Consider the following 18,377-nt stretch of genomic DNA (forward strand, 5'->3'; position numbering starts at 1 on the left):
ACGGATTCGAAACACGAAAGGAATGAAGTATGAATGACCTGTATGAATCCGCGGGACGGATTCAACACGTGTAAGAAATGAAAGATATGAATGGAATGTGTGAATCCGCAAGACGGATTCAAGGAATGAAATGCAGGAATGATATGCTTGAATCAGCGAGACGGATTCAAATCGTAGAAGGAAGAAAGTGTATGAATGGTAGGTTAGAAACCGCTAGACGGATTCAAAATATAGAAGCAGTAAAAGGTATGGATGTACATTTGAATCCGCAAGACGGATTTAAAACATATAAAATATAAAATTTAACCACATTAGAATTGTGTCAATAATCGACCGTAGTTATGTCAAACGAGTTCTATGAGTAAATGCAAAGTAAACGAACAAAAGAATGATCGTAATGGACACACACAAACTTAAGTTTTAAAATGAAAGAAAGAAGTTAAATCTGTTATGTGTTAAATGTGTTAGTAATCGATTCGTAGGAGTCATAATTTAGGGCGGGCTACGACCCGGACAATGATTTAAGTATGAATGAGAAGGGTAAGCTTGGTCATGAGCACCGAAATAACGTAATGACTGATTTTGCAAGTAAACATGAATGGAAAGAAGTACGAACGTGTACCTCGATGCATATACGATAAATAAGAAATGTTAGTTGACCTTAAAAGATCAAATTATGAAGGTTGGCGAAATAAGTAACTAGAATGAAAAAGTTTCGTGTGAGAAATGAAATATACTAACTGTTAAATTTCTTAATGATAATGTTAGGATCTTTGATGTGATGAAACCAACAGAATTGGTGGAAGGATGCGTACGAGTGGAGGCACATTACATGGATGAATGGAATCTAGCCTGGTACGGCTAGTACTCGTGAAGAATGTGGACAGATCTGAATTACGGATCGTTGAAGTATGGAATGAAATCGAGGTAAGTAAAGTGTTTAATTTATGACGGATAAGTATGAAATAGTAAATTGAAATCGCCCAGCAAATTGAATGGTGAAAGGAGTATGGTATAGTATGGAATGGTTGATTCCTTATAGTTAACATAAGGAGAGAACCATGTCATTAAGAATTACGTTTTATAAGTTATGAGTGAAACTTTCGGGTATGGGTTAAACTCTCGTATGAAGAACCTGTATCATGCGCTTGTGTAGGCAACTTTAGTGATGCATGAATTGAGAAGAATAGTAATGTAGGAAAAATGAGGTAAGTTGAAGGTAAAGTATGAGAAATATGGAGTTATTAGTAAAGAATGGTGTTGAGATTATGTCAAATTTCTTGTTTTTGAACATGATTGTCAACTATAATATTTTGTATATGTTAGTATGAGTGAATTGACGATACATGTGCATATATGTAATTAGTTGATCATGTACTTATGTACATGTGTGTCTTTCACCATGATTATGAAACGAAAATGGTATCATTGGTATGGCCGACTAGGTTTAGATGAGTATATGATCATATGACGAAAGTATGTAGGTAAGATGGTTGACTTTCTGAAAGTCAACAATGTATGAATTGCACGACTAGGTCTTTGGATGCACTCTCAAGAGTAGAAACGACAAGTATCGTTAAGAAATACTAACCTTGATGCTCGACTTGTTGGCCATGTTCATTTGAACAAGACATTGTAGAAAAGATACGCATGGCATAAATAACAATAGTAACCATGAAAATAATGCTTAGTCTTCGTGTAAGTATGGACAAGTGAGTTTAAGGGGGTGATTTTGGTTGTAACAATAAGTCTTCGGATGATTATAATACGCGCATAATAATATATCAACCCCTCTTAAAGAGCTTAAAGGTAATCAGCAATAATGATAGCAATGGAAATGTTTAGGATGGCTCATAGTGAACAAAATGAAAGATAACATATGATGTATGAGTTGTATGAAATGAATCGAATTATCCCGGTTAGTAAATGTATAATGTAATATGGTTAAGTAGGAAGCTAGAAACGAGTTGTGACCTTAGGTCTATACGAGTAATAATTGTATACATTTGGAAAAAGGTTCACCGAATGAAATGTTAGTGATAGTATGTACTAGAAACTGGCAATATAAAATGAAAGACACTAATAAGAGCTCTGGATCAGACCCTGACTCTCGTGTGATTATGAAAGTAAATTACTAATCTAAGAAGATCACAATGCGTACGATCATAATTATTCATGGTTAAGACTTTTGCAAGGACCCCGAATGAATTATGTTGTAATGTGCCCATTAAATGAGTACATTAGAAAGGTAAGAGAAGGAACGAGAAAGGTTTCGGGGACGAAACCTTCTTTAAGGGGGGTAGATTTGTAACATCCCAAAACCCGAATGTTTATAATTGCCATGTGTGCTTATATGACTTAGCACGAAATGAATAACTAGGTTATTTAACCTAGTTAAGTGTGTGTGTGGTTAGAAGTACTAAATGACTAAAGTTATACCCATTTATGCTTTAGTGGCTAACACAAGGGACTAAAGGTGGGTTAATAAGAAAGTTGAGTTAATATATGTAAAATAAACACACAAATACACTCACACGTACGTGTGTTCGAGAAGGAGCCAGGAACTCCTTGAAGGTTCATAAACCCTAATCATGAAGATCACCAAATTGAGGGGTTAATTGTAGCTCAAATTCAAGAGGGAACATGGACTAATGATCACCTAAGTATTTCCTACATCAAGTAAGTCGAATTTTGCAATTTGGTGATGTTTGATTTAGTGGGCTTAGTATAATTCGTGAATGTAATGATGAATCTAGTATGAATGATGGTTGCCATAGTTGTGTAGACATCAAGATATGTTAAATTTTGAATATGAACATGGATTTAAGCAAAACCCACTTGCATGTCAAGGAATGACTAGAGATTTTGAGGTTTCTACTTGTTAATTGGTTGTTGTTGATGATCTTGTTATGACTAATTGATGTCACAATCATATGTTCCAAGTTAGGACGAAATATTGTTATGAACTTGATTGATTGTGAATAAGTTATGTGAAGAATTAGTAGGAATCACGCTTTAAAAGCTTGTACATAATGTTTTGTTAGTAGTACACCCGCCAAGTGTTCGATGAAATGCCTAAGAGAGCAAAATTGTGAAATTGTATGAAGGTTGTGGGTAATTATGTATAGAAGGTGCTTATGGTGTAGCCGTTAGCAAAATAATAAGTTAAGTACGCTTAAGGTGGAGTCATTATGAGAATTCGGATTTGAATGTATGGTTTGGTAAAATTATGCATTAGGAACTTGTACCTTATGCTCCAATGATGTGATGCTCGCCATGTACTATATGCGCTTGATTTATGGTGATTAAGAGCAAATGTGTACGAATGTGAGATGCGTAGTTTATTGATAAGTGATAATGTTGGAGTTATGTCGTGTACATATGTAAGATGATAATTCGATTGTGTGAATGTTGAACAATGTGGTTGTCGAATGTAGAGTTATGAAAGCATAAGTATGTGTAAACTGGTTGTGTGTATTGTGTATGTGACTAGGTGATCATGTAGTTGTATGTGTTATACAACATTATGTATGAAATTAATATGATGTCATTAATATGATCTAAGTGGTTGACAAATCATGTCGTATGCGTGTTAGTGAAAGTCAATGTAGATAAGAGTTGGAAAAAAATGTATGTTAATATGAATGAGTATGAATACTAACATTACTATGGCATGACGGCATGAAAGAATAGGAACCACACTAGCATGGACCAAGCATGGAAGGCTAACGGGTCAAGATGAGGCAAGGAAGCGGTTATGAACACGGATGCACAAGGTAAGTGACTTCGACTTACTTCTTAGTATACATAAGGACTTTCTTGTTTGTAAATGAGGAGAAGCTATGTACGGTATGAAATCATTGAAAGTATTAAGATAAGTATTGATATAGATAGTCGAAGGTAGTTTGTGGGACCAAACGGGTCGAGTAAATAAGAATAAGTAAGGTATCGGTAATAATACGGGTAATGATTAAGGACCCGGGGAAGGATTCTTAGTCTAATATGTAAGGAATTGTGTTACAGATGTTTAGGAACAAGTTTCAAGTGAAACGGAAGCAAAACGAGCAAGTTATGCAAATTTTAGTTTTGAGATGGAAGGCTGATCTGGGCGTCACCGTAGCTTACGGTGCCCACCGTAAGCTACGGTGGGAGCTGGGGCTTTATTTCTGCCGTAAGGCAGTATAAAGCTGCCGTATGACTTTTGGGGGCCACCGTAAGCTACGGTGGTCACCGTAGCTTACGGTGGAGGTCAGGTGCAAATGTAAGGTTTGTGGGTTTCTTTGTTTTTCCTTCGAATTCGGACCCCGTGGAACCATTCCAAGCCTTTTTAAATTTTTATAATGTTCCTTAACCCTACCAAATGGCTTGGTAAGTTACGGATGAGTATGAAACTCATTTTTAAGAACCGAAGCATACCCGATAGATATTATGAAAGCGTTTAAGATGTGCGAATGAGATCGGGGTATGTAAGCAAGTTGGGGGGTAATGAATTAAGTACGTAGGTATGTATGTATGTAAGTATGTATGTATGTATGTATTTATGTATAGATTTCACTAGTGAATGTATGTACGTGTATAGTTATGTTTCGTTTTAAGTTTGGGTGTAAGTATGTAGATATGTACGTAGGTAGGTATGTATGTAGGTAACAGTGTAGGAGCGTATGTGGGTAGACATACATGAGTGTAAGTATTATGTATTTAAGAGTGAAGGTGCATACACGTGTAGGTGTGAACATACATATGCGGATGCTAGTATGCATGTATAACCAAATGCCAGAAGGTAAGTACGTATGCTCATATGATTTCAATATGATTGTGTATTGATGCAAATAATAGTGTACCTTGAGAATGAAAAATAATGCAGGTACAATGTTGAAGCCTCTCCGGAGAGTGAATACTCAGACAGAGATGCCTAAGTATAAAAGAATAACGGAATAGAAAGTAAAAGCGTATGAATCTTGTTACGTTCATATTGTGCACTAATGCTTGAAATTGTATGGTAAGTGTAGGTCGTACAAGTCACCGAGGATCATGGAGGAGAGGAGATTGAAGACGAGTCACAAGTTAGATTGTACGGGAATACTTGATTATGTAAAATGATAGTTATAAGTTATGTTTTTATTTTGTAAATATGTACAAAAGATACTTATTTTGTAAGAAGGTATTTTATAATGAACTTGCAAGTAGGTTAAAAACGTTTTTATCAAAAGAAATTTTATAGTACGAATTTCCGCTGCGTCTTTTCAGTTAACGCGTGTTAGGGTGTTACAGTCACCGGAACCAGTACGACCACTGACCAGCACCACTGTTACGCCGAAAGAACACCAGTCAACCAAAATCACGGTTCAAGAATCATCACAATCTTCTCTCTCAATCAAAATCATCGTCGCCTGATGCGCAGAACCCTAACCATCACACCTTTCTCCGCCACCGCTGCTAACACCAAGAACTACAACAACCTTAAACCACCAAACCCCAACCCCAACGCCACCACCACCAACACCGCCGACCCCACCTCTACCCCACACCCCCACTACCAATCAGTCACAAAATCACCGTCGGACCACCCCACCATTGCCATTCAGCCCCCACTGGGCACCACCAAACAACCACTGTCGTCCACCACCCACCGTTGAACCATCTGTGGATCTTGATTTTGTATGAGAGATAGAGGAATTGTGATGTTTTTAAAAAGGGGGAGAGAGAGAGAGACAAAGGGTTTCAAATATGGATCTGGTTTTTCAAAAAGGTGGAGAGAGACAAAAGAGCACTGTCAGTATAAATAAGGAGAGAGGTTGTGAAATGACATATGGTGGTAAATGACTAAACTACCCTTTTGAGTGGCATAATCTGATTGGTTGAGAGTGGTTCTCGCGGTTCTTACAACTAGGGGTGGTTCCTATTTTAGCGGCTCCCTATGTATATATATATATATATATATATATATATATATATATATATATATGGGGATGGTTCAAATGAAAACCACTTTTAACGCGAAAACTCGAAAACTAACTAAAAAAAGCCTAAAAAACACACAAAATTTTTTTTTTTTTTTTTTTCAATTTTTTTAATAAAAATCGCTAGTTTTTATATATAAAAAAAAACTTTTTTTCAAAAAAAAAAAAAAAAAAAAAAAATTTGTGTAGTGCACATGTGTAATAATACACATGTGTAGTACACAGACACATGTGCAGTATTACACATGTGCACTACACAAAAATTTTTTTTTTTTTTTTTTTTTTTTTTAATAAAAAAACCTGCGAAAATTTGATTGAAAAAAAAAATTTAAAAAAAAAAAATTTTTTTGCATGTTTTTTTGGCTTTTTTTAATTAGTTTTCGAGTTTTCGCGTTAACTAGTGGTTTTCATTTGAACCTTCCCCTATATATATATATATATATATATATATATATATATATATATATTGTTCCCATTAAGTCTAACCAACTCTTAACTCAATCTCCACCATTGGATTTGGCTGAGATTAAATCTCAGCCACTTAAACTTCCAAAAATAACTGCTGTGGTGGCAGTTCAGGGCAGTTGTGTACGCTCCCATTTTTTGCGGCCCATCTTCTCCACTAGGCACGGTTGCTATGAAACTGGGACGTGGGTAGAATGCAGTTACCCGGTGGTCTTATATAATATAGACCCTTGCATCTAAGTATTCGCCTCCATACATCTTTCCTTTTGCAGCAGATATGATATATGCACAGAAATAAACACACCGATGGTACCGCGTTCTTCAATCGCGATCTCAAAGCTACATTCAAGCGTTCTTCATTCAAGATCTCTGGTAAGCATCTAGATTTTAGTTAGGGTTTTTTATGATTATATTTTTTTATTGTTTGAAATTGGATAAAATTGGGTAAAATTAATAATAGCTATTATAATGTCTTCGAAGTCGATACCTAAATTTCTCATTGTTGGTAAATGTAGCTTCTGCATCCCAATTTCTCTCGGTCACCAGCTTCACATACCTTTTCTTCTTCAACTCTCGAGTTTCGGGGTCGGTTGTCAATTTGTGTGTAATTTTGTTTGTGGTCTTATCCCGTTGTTTACCGGACATCTGGCTTCGAATCTCGAGTGACTCTCAGAATCTTGCGAAGCATCAGTTATGGTAGAACAAAGTGGCAAGTCTTTTTCAGACAAAGATATAAATTATTATGCTTCTTGAAATTAGTTCATGATTTCATGCTTTTATGGAACTATAATCCTGATTTCATGTTGATGATAATATTGAAATAATAGGGTGGAATAATATATATGTATCTACTGATCATGATTAGAGATTTTTTGAAAATAGGAAAATTTATTCATTTTTAGGAGAATCTATATGTCTCTACTGATCATGATTAGAGATTTATGCTTGTCTTTTTATCTTTTGGTGTTAATTAATTGTGCAATGTACTAACTATAATTAGTTTTTTTTTGTTAGGATGGTGAAGAAGAATCTTTGGGAACTAAAAGAACAGGCGCTCTTGTGGTGGTTCCCGAAGGTTATGGTCGGTTTTTGCAGCTGGTGGTTACCTCCACCTTTTATTGCCCATGATCTCCTACAAACCTGGGTAGTGGTGTTAAACAATTGAGGATTCTTCTTACATATTGTACGCAACTACATCAGCAACAATTCGGTCACCATATTGACACATTGTTGCAGAACATTAAAGAAGGGAACATCAATGGATCATTTTCTGAACTAGACTAAAGATGAATTGAAGTTTGCAATGCAGGATCTGAGAACTTATTTCTCTGTTGTATTAAATCTAATATGTATATGTTTATTTCTCTGTCATGTTTACACCTAAAGCTAAAATGTCCCCAAGTATGTAATTAATGTTTATGTTGCATGCATCTGAATTTATATTAAATTTCCGAGATTGATGCCATACACTTTGGTGGATGAGGATTATAATATGTTTATCAAGCATGACAGTTTCGTGGACGAGGAGCATAATGTGTTTATCAAACATGACACATTGGTGGATGATGAACATAAATTTTGCCATCCCATTGAACCGTCTGAAGAATTTGGGTAGTGAACAGATGGAGATGGAGAAGTTTCCGAGAGAGAGTTACGATATAGTTCTCAATGTAAGATCCTTTCTTTTATCTTTGTCATAATGAACATACTGAAATTTTGGAGGCATAGTAACGAGCCAATGAATAGACTGCATGTTACTCATTTGACCAATTTTATTTAACCATCATTGCAGAATCATTCAAGCATTGAACAAATCGAGATGGAGTAGTTTCTGAGCGAGACTAACGACATAGTTCCTATGCTTCCATAGATTCTTCTTCGGGATCGCAATATGATTATTTGTTCAAGTTGTTGATTGAGGATTTGGATAAGAAAGAGACATAACACATGAGATTACAGAGACATAAAAATGGGATTGATGGTTTCGAGCTTTTGACATTGGTCGTTAAAGGTGTTTTAGGTGAGGTACAAACATGAATCTCCTAAATAATATAATATGAATTAATAAATAGTGCCTCTATGAAAATAATTTAGTTGTTATTACATATTCCATCTATTTTAGAATGTAGCTTCAAGTTAGAAAGGATATAAACTTGCATTCAATGAACTGGTAAAAACAACAATTTTCATATATGTCACCTGCATGAATTTACGTTTTTTATTCCATTAGCAATGCATCCAATAGGTGTGTTTTCATTAAACAGGTTTGGAAGAATGTGAGCAGCAATTTGTTGCAGAGCATCAGCCTTTCTTTGAACTTTCATAGAGTAATTGGCAATTCTTGTAATTGTGTCTATATAATTGAGACTAAGAAGTGATTTTTTCCTTCTATTAAAAGTTACAAATTATGGAGAACGTCCGTTTCAAAAGGCATACACTGGGCTGTTTGATCCGATATGGATGTAGTTTCATTTTTATGATTCATAAAGATAATTTATATCTCACATATTACATGCTGAACTTTACAAGTTGTTTTTTTAGAACTCTATTGGATTGTCTGTATCTAATATGGCATGCCTACTAACATATAATATCTCACACTTTAGATCCTATTTATACACATGTGGTTAATAACTATTTTCTAATTATTATGTGATTTTGGTGGTATTTTTTTTATATTAGTCCATCACATCTTTGTTTTCTAGGAGACGTCACTGGACATTGCAGTTCCACTTTGTTTTATTCTCACTTGCAGTCCCACATTTCAACTATTCTTCCTCCACCGGTCCTGAGTTAAAAAAAACTTAAGTGAGTTAATTTTTAACCGATTTACAAAATGATGTTTAAAGGCTTTGGATCAGAACGTGGATACGCGTCTATTGATGTAAAAATTAACTCGAAATGGTGCTCCTTGTTTTTGTTAATTGGAAGTTTAAACATCCGAATTGAAGCATTGCTTCCGTCGTTTGGAGCACCGTTGCGAGGTAAGTTTTACATGAATCAACTCCTATCCTCGTTCTGATTTAAATCCTTAAAACGCCAGTTTGTAATTTGTAAAAAAACTAAACTCCGTTAAGCTTTTTTTTAATGGTTCATTAAGTTGTTTCATATGAGAAATACTATCTGAACTTAGGTATCCCCCCCCCCCACAACATTGAAAGCAAGCGTTCATTAATTACTTGAACAATTCATTTTAGGCGCCTGTATTGCTTGCTGAGAATGTTACAAATGGTTTCCCTCTATCTCAGATTTAAAATGTTCAACTCGTGTAGTAACACATGAGTTGAACAATGTAAATTATATAATTCAAAATTTTAAAAGGAACCAAAATATAAGTGAAACTCTATGTTAAGGAGAAAATGAAATTACGTTTATAATTCGCAAACATATATTTAATTCCTTATAATACACGAGTTGAAAATGTAAATTATATAATTCAAAATTTTAAAAGTAATCGAAATATAAATGAAACTATTACATTTTGCGTGGTAAAGCATATCTTCACACACTACCCCAAAAGTATACTTTTTAAATTGACTTTTAAAGATAGACACAAAAACTGCATAAACTTGAACATTGTGTTGGGAACGATAAAAACATGTATTAACCTATTATACAAAATAAGTTTCTTTATTAATTTTCTTTAAAAAATCTAATACATCATAACACCAACTAATGATATATAAAATATATTACAAACAATAACTTTGTTGAATGTCTTGTAAAAATAAACACTAAATTTTTAACATGACACTAAGATCACCCGTAGTGGGGCGTGTTTTTTAAAAAAAAAAATTCAAAAAAAAAAACGCCCTAAAACGCCGTCCCCCCACTACACCGGGCGTTTTTGGGCGTTATAATTGACAATTTTGAATGTTGGCGTTTTTATTTAAACGCCCGAATTTGGTTTCAGTCTCTAACATGCATTTGACTTTTTTGGCCCACCCTCACTTTTCACCTTGGTTCCTCCAATCACTTTTGCCTCTTTTGTCTGACATGCATTTGACTCTTTTTTCTTTTTTTTTCATTAAAAATAATATGGGCATTATAATTCTTCACCACTACACCACTTTATGCTATAATGCCCCATGCTGACTGGTATGACACGTATCGGATAATGCCCCATGATGAGGGCATTATAATTCTTCACCACTACACATGGTCTAACCACATTGACTAAAATGCCTACACAAGCAATAAATATAGACGTTTAAGCAAATGCTTCTCATCTATTTATTATCGTCTTTCATAGATGTTGATTCCATTATATAATATTAATAAATAGCGATGACCTTCCAGATACGTTGATTATATAATGACAATATTGTAACATAATGATGGAAAATAATGATATAAGGTTATATCGGGATGACATTAGGTAATTAAAATTTATTTATGTCAGAAAATATACGTTTTAATAAATTAATAATTATTGATCAAGACATAAAATTGATATTTATATTTTTCTAATAAATATAAGAATGTCATAGTTTGTAGTTAAGAAATATCATATATCAAAATCTATATCAACAAGTCAACAATATTACTTAGTTGACAAATTTAAATTTATTTGAGTTTGTATAAAATATCTAACAATTGTAGATATGTAATAATAATTAGATATTATAAATGTAATATTTTTAGTTCTAAAAAATATTAAGGAAAGCTATATTCAAGATTATCTTAATATTTTAAAATATACATGTGCTACCATATATAAAAATTTCAATCTCACTTAAATAGTTTGAACAAAAATCAAGATGTATGGGATGTAATAAAAAGCTATCATGTGTCCAATTTTAAAAATACTAATAGTTATACGATACAAAAAATGAAAACTTCTCAAGTGTATTTTATTTTGATTTATTAATATAGAGATATGTTGCTTCCTGACAAACTAAAGCTTATTTACAACATAATGTTTATTTAAACGAAATTGGTCTCTAATAATCTATAGGAGACGTCATTGGCAGTTCTAGTATTTTTTTTTTTTAATTTCAATTTGCAGTCTCACCTTTCAACAATTTTTTTCTCCACCGGTTCTAAGTTAAAAAAACTTAACCGAGTTAAGTTTTTAACCAAATTACAAAATGATGTTTTAGGGCTTTGGACCAGAACAGGGATACGCGTCTATTGATGTAAAACTTACTTCCAAACAGTGCACATCTGAAATGAAGCACCGTCTTCGTCGTTTGGAGCACCGTTTCGAGGTAAGTTTTACATCAATCAACTCCTATTCTTGTTCTAATCAAAAGCCCTAAAACGTTAGTTTGTAACTTGGAAAAAAAAATTGAACTCCGTTAAGTTTTTTTAGCTGGGGACCGAGGGAGGAAAAATAGTTGAAAGATGGGACTAACAATGGAACTGCTAATGACCAATGACGTTTATTAGGATTATTAGAGACCAATATGTTTTATTTAAATGACATTAAATTGTCGGCATTTAAAGACATTTTGTGGGCGTTGACCATTGTCCAATGGCTGCTTCATGGTGCAACTTTTGACTTTGATATAGTTAGAGAAAAAATCATTGTCTAATATAATTTTAAAGTTATGAGACCATTACCTATATCTTAAATACAAAGGTCGTCTGGACGACCTTTGTCTTTAACTCCTCAATTTTTACAAAAATATATATTTAGCCTCTATACATTTATCTTCTTTCATTTTTCGTATATTACAATTCTAATCCATATACTTTTACTTTTTAACCCCTATACTTTTAGTTCTTTCAATTCGCACTCTCAAACTAAGGTAACTTAAGCATTCACTTTTACCTTTTGGTAATTGACAACTTTGATCTGCCAATTTTTTCTACTTAATAACTTAACGTCTCATTTTATTTGATTTGCTTTTACGACTTTAGACCATAACGTCACACATTAAATAATTTTTTTATTTATGTCTAACCATATTAATGTCTAAACTAATTTTACGATTTTATACGGTTGTCTAAAATATTGTTACAACTTTACACTGCAATGAGCGAGCCATATATATATATATATATATATATATATATATATATATATATATATAGAAAAAGTATATCGTACATTACGGCTTAACGTACTTCACGTACAACAACGTGCGTGATTTGTTCTATAACATGCGTGATTAATGTTTTCAATATGCGTGATTATTGTGTTTCAACATGCGTGATTTTGGATTTTTGAGTTATAACGTGCGTGATTTTAAAATGAACGTGCGTAATTACTTGTCGTACGTGATGTACGTTAAGCCGTAATGTACGTTAACCTTCCTCTAAATATATATATATATATATATATATATATATATATAGCCGCTAAAATGAAAACCACTCCCAGTTAAGAGAACTACTTTCCAACCATTGATCTTTGAAGATGGATGAATAAGATTAAAAGTTATAAAAACAATATTAATTTTTTTTGTCTTATTATTTTTTTAATATTTTAATGTTAAAAGGGCAGTTTAGTAATTTGCTTGTTTTGTCTTATTGTATATATTGTTTTTTATTACTTTTTTGTCTTATTAAATTAATTGTTTTTTATTAAAATCAGATTTTTTAATTAAAAAACATTTTAAAATCTGATTTTTTTTTAGAAAAAAACAATTTTTCTCAGGATTTTTTTACAAAAACGTTTTTACAAGCCGGTTTTTTACGAGCCGTTTTTTATGCCCCGTTTTCTACGCGTCGTTTTTTACGACCCGTGTTTACGCCTAGTTTTACACGCCGTTTTTTACACTTCCGTATTCACGCCCCGTATTTACGCGTTGTTTTATCACCCGGTTTTTTTACGAGCCGTTTTTCACTCACCGTTTTTTACACGCCGTTTTTCGGTGCTGTTTTTTTTACGCGCCGTTTTTTTGCCCTGTTTTTACGTGACGTTTTTTAACTCACACGTTTTTAAACTTTTTTTACGGTTTTAAACTTTCATTTTACAAAAACTTTTTAACAAATAAAAAAAATTTATCCTAAAATTTTTTACGGTTTTAACCGTTTTTTTACTCACACGTTTTTTAAAATTTTTTACAAAAACGTTTTTTACAGTTTTAAACTTTTTTTTACAAAAACTTTTTTACCAAAAATCTTTACAATTTTTTTTTCATAAAAACTTTTTTTACAAAAGATAAAAATTTATACGAAAACTTTTTTACGGTTTTAACCTTTTTTTTTACAAAAACCTTTTTTTACACACACGTTTTTAAACTTTTTTACAATTTTTACCAAAACTTTTTTACATTTTTTTAGGTACTAATAGAATGTGATTTTAAACCAACAAATAACGTTAATACCCCCAAACATTACAAAATGAAAAGTTAATACCCTAGAATGTGATTTTAAACTATTAGTACCTAAATATGTTACTTTGTGCAAACCACAGGGACTAACTATGTAATTAACTCTTTTTTTTTTACAAAAGCTTTTTTACAATTTTTTTTTACAAAAAGTTTTTTACAAAATAACAAAAAGAGAAGAGATAAATGTGAAGAGAGGGAAATTGAATAGACTTTAAAAAGAGACTTTAAAAAGAGACACATGAGGTGTATGACTAGGCTGTTGACTCGATGGTCCTTCCCTGGATGGGGATGAGGGATATCCTGAAGAAATGTGACTGGTAGATCTGTGCGGTGAATGTCAGACTCGTGTGGGTGAAACTGAGCGATATTAATGGGTGCATGTACAGGTGCAGGTGGGGGAGTGACAGGTCTAACAAAAGGAGGAAAGTCGTCATCGTCCTCGATCCACCCATTGCGGGTGTGTGCATATCTGGGATCAACCTGGGCTGCAAATGGGGCACGATCAACAAGTATAGGGATCGGGTTAGGCAAAGGTGGTGCAACAGCTAGAATGTCAGCGGGTACGGGGTCAAGCTCGGGTAAAGGATCGTGATCAGGCATAGGCTCAGGTGCAATCACAGGCTTAGGGTCAACTGGAGCAAGCTCATGATCAGCGGGTATGTCGAAAAGCTGATCGTTAGGAATCACAGGTGCCTCAAAAGGCTGCTCGTTAGGTACAAACTCAATCTCATGATCTGGGTCAAAGTCGTGTGGAAAGATAGGTGCGACAGACATCGCTGTGTCGGAATCAGTGTCAGTGGGATAATGCTGCACGCCCCGTGCGTGTAAAGTAGAAGACGACACGGACTCAAATGAACCGGGACCTGAATGGTTAGATGAGATCTCAACGGCAGGAATCTCGACCAACGGAACAACAATGATATCAGCGACTGGGACCTCGACAAGTGGAACAACAATGCCATCATCGACTGGAATCTCTGCAAGTGGGACGACATCATCCTCATCAACCGGAGCCCCACCATCCTGGGCATCCTCAGGGGGACCCTCGATAAAAAGATCGATTTCGTCGTCAAACATAACATCAAGAGGCAGATCCTCTAGAGGAAATACAGCAAGAGGAAAAGGAGCAGGGATCGGAACAAGAAGTAGATCCCCGTCAGGAAAACCATCAGCAATCGGTATGTCATCTCCAAAATCTGGTAAAGCAAATGGCTGGAAGTCATCATCGTCACTACTCGTGGTGTCAGATGTAAAAACCTCATCCTCTGGGATGATCTCGTCATCCGAGACTATGGCTATAGGGTCTATCGTATCGGATACTCCACTCTCAGAAGAAGACGACATGGTGTCTGTGACAAAACAATCACACATATGCACATAAATCAACAATCATCAAATAAGCATGTAAGTAGTAATAATGCAAGCATGTAATCATCCTAGTCTTCCCAGACTATCCCACCCAGCCTCTCAGACTTAACTCCCTAGTCTCTTAGACTAAAACTCCCCAATCTCTAAGACTTAATTTCCCCAGTCTCTAAGACTTAATTTTCCCCAGTCTCTAAGACTTAATTTCCCCAGTCTTAGAGACTGAACCTCCCCAGTCTCTAAGATTGAATTATAAATATAGCCTTGAAATGTGTTTTTGTGCCTTTTGTTTGTAAAAATGTTTGTTTCCTGGATCTGGACGTTTAGTGTATGCAATGTAAACATGTTTGAAAATGTTTTCGTGAGAGCCCTATTGATCGTAGTCTAGACTCGAGAAAGAATCCTAGTTCGCTACGATCGAAGCTCTGATACCAAGCTGTCACACCCTGACTTTTGCGGAAGCGTGGTTATTTGGTGTGACTTCTTAATACCATAGCAATCAATCATAACAATGCTATATGATAAAAACATGAGATGTTCATCCATTAATAAAGTTTAGAAAATACCACAACATACTTGTCTTGAAAACATCGACACCAAAATAAGTTACAAACCATAACATGTTTAACTGAGTTCATAAAGACTCCACAAAAGACTTTAAATAAAACCTGAGTTTAGAAACTTGTATCCCGTCCAGGAATGGGATACACCCCCTAAACTCAACAACCATGGATAACATCTTTTATTTCACTACGCAGCTTGAAGACACATGCATACACCTGCCAGATCCACTAGTTCCCTGAAATACATGTAGTTTAAAAAAAAACATCAACAAAAGTTGAGCGAGTTCATGTGTGTGTGTATGAATAAACCTTTAAAGTATGTCTGTATGTAAGTATATCCCTGGTATGTAGCAATAAGGAAAAACAGATCCCCAATGGGTTGCAAAGCCAATTGTTTGTGTGAAATGGTGCAGGAAGACTCAAACCTAGCAAATTTGTACCGGGCCTCCGGCTGGAAGACATAGTCACCCTATGGGCCACCCTGGTCCCCATGGGTGTGGGCTCGCTACACCCAAATAGATCTATCACTCATGTCGCTCGGTTCTACGACGAGGATTCATGGCCTTAAGTGTTATACCCACCTTTCACATGATCAAGCAGTAAACCCTCCTTAAGCTATTCATACCATATAATAAACATTTTTAATAATTGTAACATGTATTTCACCCCTGAAGTATAAAACTGAAAACAGGTAAAAGAAAAAATGGGGAACATGAACTCACTGTAATGTGTCTTCAGAACCGTAACCCCAAGTCTCTTCAGCAAACCCGACTACCTACAACGTGCTAGGGTCTATTAGACGAACGGGTCGTGCCTTGCTTTGCTTTGCTTTTGTATTTACATGTTTTGGAGTTACGTTTCTAAGGTTATTCCAAATTGTATAATTATTTGTCAAAATAGTTAATATTTCAACTTAAATTATATTTAGTTTGGAATAATTTGTTTAAACAATATTTCGTGTTAATACTTCTCAAGTATTTTAACTTCGTATTTCCTTCCCAAGGATGGGGTATTTCATACATGTACTTTTGTATTCTCGAAATAATATATTTTCAAGTTTCACCTTAGAAAATATATATATAACTTATTTGTCAAAAACAATGTATTCCAAGAAAATATATATTTTTTCCCAAAAATCATATATCTTCTAAATATACTAGGAAAATATATTTTTATCTCCAAAAATAATATATTTTCTTTTGTCGAAAATATGATATAACTTGGTAATATGTACAAAAATCATATTTTCACTTCTTTCGTTTCCAAAATAATATTTACCAAAAATGTAATTAATACGATACTTTCCGGCATATTTTGTAAGTTACGTTTTAGCGTTCGGTTTCAATATCAAGTGTGTAACTTATATATTTATTCCGTGAGATTTTTGGTACTATTTTGGATGGTAAGTTCTGGGTATTAAGTTAAGTTATATTATTTTACCCTAGAATAATATAACTATTTCACAAAGTATGCAAATATTCACACAAGTGTCTTAATATAAAATATATATTTATCCATTTTTATTTACAAAAACCAACCTCCAATACTTTGTATGTTTGTTACAAAAATTATGGCAAGGTTTATATTGAAAAACATAGTTTAAGACATACTTGTAAACACTTGTCTAGAAAATATTTTCTAAGTGTTTGTATTTTTAGAAAATTTTGCCATAGTTTCCTTTAAAAATGGGGGTGTCCATGCTATTTAGCATATTATTTTCTTTTCAAAATCAACACACAATGATCAACAATCACTCATAAACAATATACCAAGTGCAAAAACTATTCAATTTACAATACAACATGAACTTGATCTTTCACAGAAATTTGTAGTAACATGGTAAAGTGTTTAGTGGGTTTAGTTATCCTCCAAAATATATTTATTTCTTGTTAAACCTCATTCTTGTAAGTTTTAGATGTTTACAACTTGTAAACATGTTTTACAAAAATGTTTATTTATACATCTTCTTGTTTCTCTAGTATCTCTACACTTGTTTTTCCACTAAAAATAGTGTAGGTTTAAGTAAAAACCATGATCTATTAGAAATCATATTTTGAACTTGGTTTTATTGGAAAATCATTCACAAATCTTGGATCCATAAGACTAGTAATTCACTTTGTTTATTATATCTTCAAGAAATCATTTCATTTATCAAGTTCATGTTTACACAAGAGGATGATCATCTTATGTTGTCACATAATCATCCTCCCACTTGCTAGATCATGTGTTTAATCATAATCTAACAAGCTCCATGTGATGATTAACATCATATTCTCAAGAAACAACAAGCAAGTATTATTCATACACTAAACAACATTATTTTACCAAGATATCATCATATGTAAGCTTATATTTCATGGTTCTTGTTCATGTCTTTTATTGTTCTAGTGATTTACAACATTATACAACTTTTAACCAACTAGATATGAAGTAAACAAGGATCAAGAGAGTCTTACAACTAGCTCTAAGCTAGGGAAGAAACAAGATGAATATGGAGTGGATAAAAGCAAACGGGTGAGGTCCTTCAAGATCCGTGAGCACCGAGCTTCCTAAAACACCTTGTTACACCTTGAGATGGCCTTATATTGGTTGGATGATGATCGAAAAATGGTGATGGTGGGGGCTCTATGTTCGGCCGAGATGAGGGGGAGAGAGGAGAAGAGTGAGAGGTGAAGTGGTGTTGTGAAAATGAATTGAGTCCATGAGTTCTTATAACCATTTTAGGGTCTTGACCATTGGTT

Source organism: Helianthus annuus, chromosome 16 (genome assembly GCF_002127325.2).
Source record: "Helianthus annuus cultivar XRQ/B chromosome 16, HanXRQr2.0-SUNRISE, whole genome shotgun sequence".
Taxonomy (NCBI): domain Eukaryota; kingdom Viridiplantae; phylum Streptophyta; class Magnoliopsida; order Asterales; family Asteraceae; genus Helianthus; species Helianthus annuus.